We start from the raw sequence: 5,213 nt of genomic DNA on the forward strand, positions 1-5,213 counted from the left end.
AACTTCTTCAAGAATTTCACCACCGACCTAGCATCATTTGTGGGCAAGACTTGCGCCTCGGCCCATTTCGAAACATAATCAACGGCCACTAGGATGTAACGGTAGCTGAAAGAAGTCGGGAAAGGTCCCATGAAGTCGATGCCCCATACATCAAAAACCTCGCAGACCTGAATCGGTCGCTAGGGCATCTCATCTCGTGATGAGATGTTGCTCGCCCTCTGGCAAGCATCACAAGACTGCACCATATCATGAGCATCACGGAAGATGGTTGGCCAGAAGAAACCGGCATCAAAGACCTTTTTCGCCGTGAATGTGGCTCCATGGTGTCCTCCGGTCGGGCCCTCGTGGCAGTGTTTCCAGATCTTTCGAGCCTCGTCACCATACACACACCTACGCACGAGCTGATCGGTACCAACACAAAACAAGTAAGGATCCTCCCAAAAATAATGCTTCACATCAGAAAAGAATTTCTTCTTTTTCTGGTAAGTCAGACCCTTAAGTACGATCCCACTAGCAAGAAAATTCGCGATGTCAGCGAACCAAGGATGATCTTCATCACGCGTCTCGATATGCATGAGAAACTCGTGGGGGAGATTGTCATTTATGTGGACCCCCACTTGTTCCGATGAAGCTGAGCACTCAAGACGGGAGAGATGGTCGGCCGTGACATTCTCAGCACCCTTTTTGTCACGGATCTCAATGTCAAACTCCTGAAGCTGTAAAATCCAACGAATAAGTCTCGGCTTCGCATCTTGTTTACTGAACAGATAGTGAAGGGTTGCATGATCCGTGAACATAATGGTCTTAGAGAGGACAAGATAAGACCGGAATTTATCGAATGCGAATACAACAGCAAGGAGCTCCTTTTCAGTGGTCGTGTAATGCTCCTGCACATCGTTTAGCGTCCTACTCGCATAATAAATCGGATGAAAATGCTTATCCCGCCTTTGACCTAAGACCGCCCCGACTGCAAAGTCACTAGCATCACACATCAACTCGAAAGGTAAGGACCAGTGGGGGGCAACCATGATAGGGGCATTCACCAATTTCTCCTTCAGAAGCTCGAACGACCGAAGACATTCGGAGGCAAAAACGAATGGGGCATCTTTCTCGAGGAGTTTCGTCATCGGGCGGGCGATTTGTGAAAAGTCCTTTATGAATCGCCGATAAAATCCCGCGTGACCGAGAAAACTCCTAATAGACTTCACCGAGTTTGGTGGCGGAAGCTTCGAAATGGTATCAATTTTGGCTCGATCAACCTCAAGCCCCGCTTGTGAAATCTTATGCCCTAACACAATGCCCTCCTTCACCATGAAGTGGCATTTCTCCCAGGTAAGAACAAGGTTGGCCTCCTCACAACGAGCCAACATTATCACCAGATTTCTCAAACAATGATCAAAAGAACTCCCGAACACAGAAAAATCGTCCATGCAAACCTCCATGGAGTCCTCGATCATGTCATGAAAAATCGCCACCATGCATCTCTGAAACGTGGTTGGGGCATTACACAGTCCAAAGGGCATCCGCCGGTAGGTGAATGTGCCATAGGGACATGTGAATGTCGTCTTCTCCTGATCCTCAGAAGAGATGGGGATCTGAAAGTATCCCGAGAAACCGTCAAGAAAACAATAGTACATCTTTCCCGACAGTCGCTCCAACATCTGGTCAATGAAGGGTAGTGGAAAATGGTTTTTCCTCGTGGCATCGTTGAGTTTGCGGTAGTCAATGCAAACTCTCCATCCCGTGACGGTACGTGTAGGAATCAACTCGTTCTTCTCATTAACAACAACCGTCATACCGCCATTTTTCGGGACGACCTGCACCGGGCTCACCCATGGGGAATCAGAGATCGGATAAATCAATCCAGCATCGAGAAGCTTGATGACCTCTTTCTTCACAACTTCTTGCATATTAGGGTTGAGACGCCGTTGGTGCTGCACCACGGGTTTGTACTCCTCCCCCATCAAGATCTTATGGGTACAAAAGGATGGACCGATCCCTTTTATATCCATGATCTTCCAGGAGATCGCGTGCTTATGCCTCTTCAGAACCGCGAGCAACTTCACCTTCTCCTCGCTCGACAAACTAGCAGAAATGATAACAGGAAGGAGGGACCCATCCTCTAAGAAGGCATACTCCAAATGGGATGGGAGCTCCTTAAGCTCAATAGATGGTGGGTCCACAACAGAAGGTTTTGCCTTAGGCTCGGCAACGCGATCAACATCCTCAATCCTCTTTAAACACTCAGGAGGCTCGTGGTCCACACCACAGACCAACTCCTCAAATAGAGGTCCACTGACCAAGTCAGAAGTCCCTCCAACACACAACTGAGTATCCAAAGAGTACTCCACACACGTGTCCTGTATGTGCTTACAAACGCAAGAATCGACAGTATCAATGTAGAGCACGTCATCATGATCATGTGGATGGTGCATGGATCTCCCAATATCAAAGGTCACCTCCTCGTCTCCAACTCTAAGAGTGAGTCTGCCGGTACAGACATCAATGAGAGCTTTAGCAGTGGCTAGGAAGGGTCGACCTAGGATGAGTGGTACATTTTTATCCTCATCCATGTCCAAGATCACAAAGTCAACAGGACACACAAATTTGTCGATTTTCATAAGCATATTCTCAAGTATACGACTCGGGTATTTCACCAAGCGGTCGGTAAGCTGAATACTCATGCGAGTAGGCTTAGGCTCACCCAGGTCTAGCTTTGCAAAAACAGAATAAGGCATCAAGTTAACGCTAGCACCTAGGTCGGCTAAAGCGTTACTAACCGACAAATTACCGATCAAACATGGAATGGTAAAACTGCCCGGATCGGTCATTTTTTTGGGCAGTTTATTCTGAAGGACCGCTGAACACTCCTCATTCAAAGTCACACAAGAAAGCTCCTCTAATTTCTTCTTATTCGAGAGGACCTCTTTCAGAAACTTAGCATACTTAGGCATTTCTTTCAACGCATCGAGAAACGGAAGATTAATGTGAAGCTGCTTAAAAAGTTCTAAGAATTTCCCGTACTGCTCTTCCATCTTCTGCTTCTTCAAACGGCCTGGGTATGGAATAGGAGGAACATAAGTCCTGATTGGCTCACTGGTTTGTGCGGTACTTTCTGGGGTTACCCTCGGGTGCACCTCACCAGGAGTCTCAGTCTCGATCTCATCGGCAATCGGTTTTGGTGTGGAAACCGATGCATCAACAGGAATGGTGGATCTACCACTCCTCAGGGTAATCGCCTTAGCCTCGGCATTCGGATTAATCTCAGTGTTACTCGGATGGCTACCCTGTGGTCTCGCAGAGAGGAGCTGAGCAATCTGTCCAACCTGATATTCAATGGTCTGAATGGACGCTTTCTGATTCCTCAACTCGAGATTGTGTCTCTGGAGAGTCTCATCAATCTTCAGTTTCCTCTGTTCAGCCAGTTTGTTTGAGGTCTCGGTTTTAGCCAATAGCTAAGTGAAAAGATTTTCAACACTAATCCCACCACTAGACTGACCACTACTGCTAGAACCCTGAAACTGAGGCTTTTGCTGGTAAGATTGGTTCTGGGGTTGATTCTGGTAATTTGGATTTCGGTCAAACCCCGGTGGCTTTTCATTTTGACTCTGATTTGAGAGCCACCATTATCTTTCCAGCTGAAATTTGGGTGGTTTCTCCATCCCGGGTTATAGGAGTTATTGTAGGCATTGTTTTGGCGGCCCACAAAGTCAACATCCTCCACCACCATGGCCTGCTGGCACTGACTGGTCTGGTGTTTCCCGTCACACACCCCACAACGAGAGCTAGACTTAGCCAGATCGGATTGGATCTGGTCAAATCTTTTGGTCAAGGTTTCTAACTGAGCGGAAACAAGGGTATTAGAATCGACATGAAGAACACCCTTAGTGGAAGGAATACTACGAGGCGGATTATATGCAAAACTCTTCTTAGCAGCTCGCTCCAAGACATCCAACGCCTTGTTGGGAGTGCACCTACCGAAATCTCCTCCCGCAACCTGATCAACGGCCTGCTTCTGTGCTCCGGATAAAGCATCAAAGAACGTACGACACTGAAGACCGCGACTCAAACTGTGATGAGGGCATTTTCTTAACAAGCCCTTGAACCTCTCCCATGCAGCATGAAGTGACTCATCATCATCAACACGAAAACCAATGATTGTTGCCTGGTATCTTGCAGTTTTATCAGGTGGGAAGTACCGAAGAAGAAACTGCTCAACCAATTGGTTCCAAGTGGAGATGGAACCGGAAGGGAGTGCCTCCAACCACTCCAAGGCAACCCCGCGAAGTGAGAACAGAAAAAGTCGGAGTCTCACGGCATTGTCCGTACACCCTTGGATCTTGAATGTCGCACATAATCGAAGGAAATGCGCAACATGAGAGTGAGGGTCCTCGTTCGAGAGGCCATAGAAAGAGACGGAATTTTCAACCATATGAATAATACTTGACTTGATCTCGAAACTTATGGTAATCTCGGGCTTCGTGACACCGCTGCCGTAGCCATCGAAGGACGGCGTGGCGAAATCATCCATGCGACCTTGATTGTTCGGGTCCGCCATTTCTTCAACCTTAGGATTCGCGTCGTCCTCCACAACTTCGTTTTCAATGAACTCGGAAATTTCTCGTGCTCTCCTCCTCAAACATTCTCGAATATGTCGCTCGGGTTCAGAAAAGGGGGAAACAAGATCTGGACCGGGTGTGGTGGACATGCATCACCCAAAAGAAACGCGGAATGGAAACAGACAAGACACGGAAAACTATCTAAAAATATAACTAAAATAAAATAAAACAAGATGAATAAAAATGAAATAGACTAAAATAACATAGAGCAAAAATATCAACAAGGCAAATCAATTACTCGTATCGTTTTCAAAAGTAAAACACCGTGTCCCCGGCAACGGCGCCAAAAACTTGACGTGCCCGAATATATATATAAATTTAAATAAAATTTTCAGACAAATCGGGTTTTAAAAATTTTTTTAACCAACAACCAAACCACACACGAAAGGCAAGTGTACCTATCGTTTGTAGCGAAGTATCGGTAAGAACCGAGTGTCAATCCATGGACACGGCTAACCTTTGATACTAAATCTTTGTAATTAATTTAACCAAACAAACAATCCAAGTAATTTTTCAAGTAACTAAACTAGCATTCAACAATAACAAAGCAAGTAAAATACAACTAACAATCAATCCAAACAAGGCTACTTAGAC

General features: G+C 46.2%; 1 non-coding gene across 1 annotated transcript; it reads left to right on the top strand.

Annotated features, from left to right (window-relative positions):
- The first annotated feature begins 4,067 nt into the window (after positions 1 to 4,067).
- LOC143627706 (small nucleolar RNA R71) lies at positions 4,068 to 4,172 on the top strand. The gene has a single exon (XR_013152634.1). It is a non-coding gene; the product is annotated as a small nucleolar RNA R71 (small nucleolar RNA).
- Positions 4,173 to 5,213: the final 1,041 nt, after the last annotated feature.

This window comes from Bidens hawaiensis, unplaced genomic scaffold, assembly GCF_021521415.1.
Source record: "Bidens hawaiensis isolate Kalapana, Puna unplaced genomic scaffold, B.hawaiensis_p1.1 tig00004706_1, whole genome shotgun sequence".
Classification (NCBI taxonomy): domain Eukaryota; kingdom Viridiplantae; phylum Streptophyta; class Magnoliopsida; order Asterales; family Asteraceae; genus Bidens; species Bidens hawaiensis.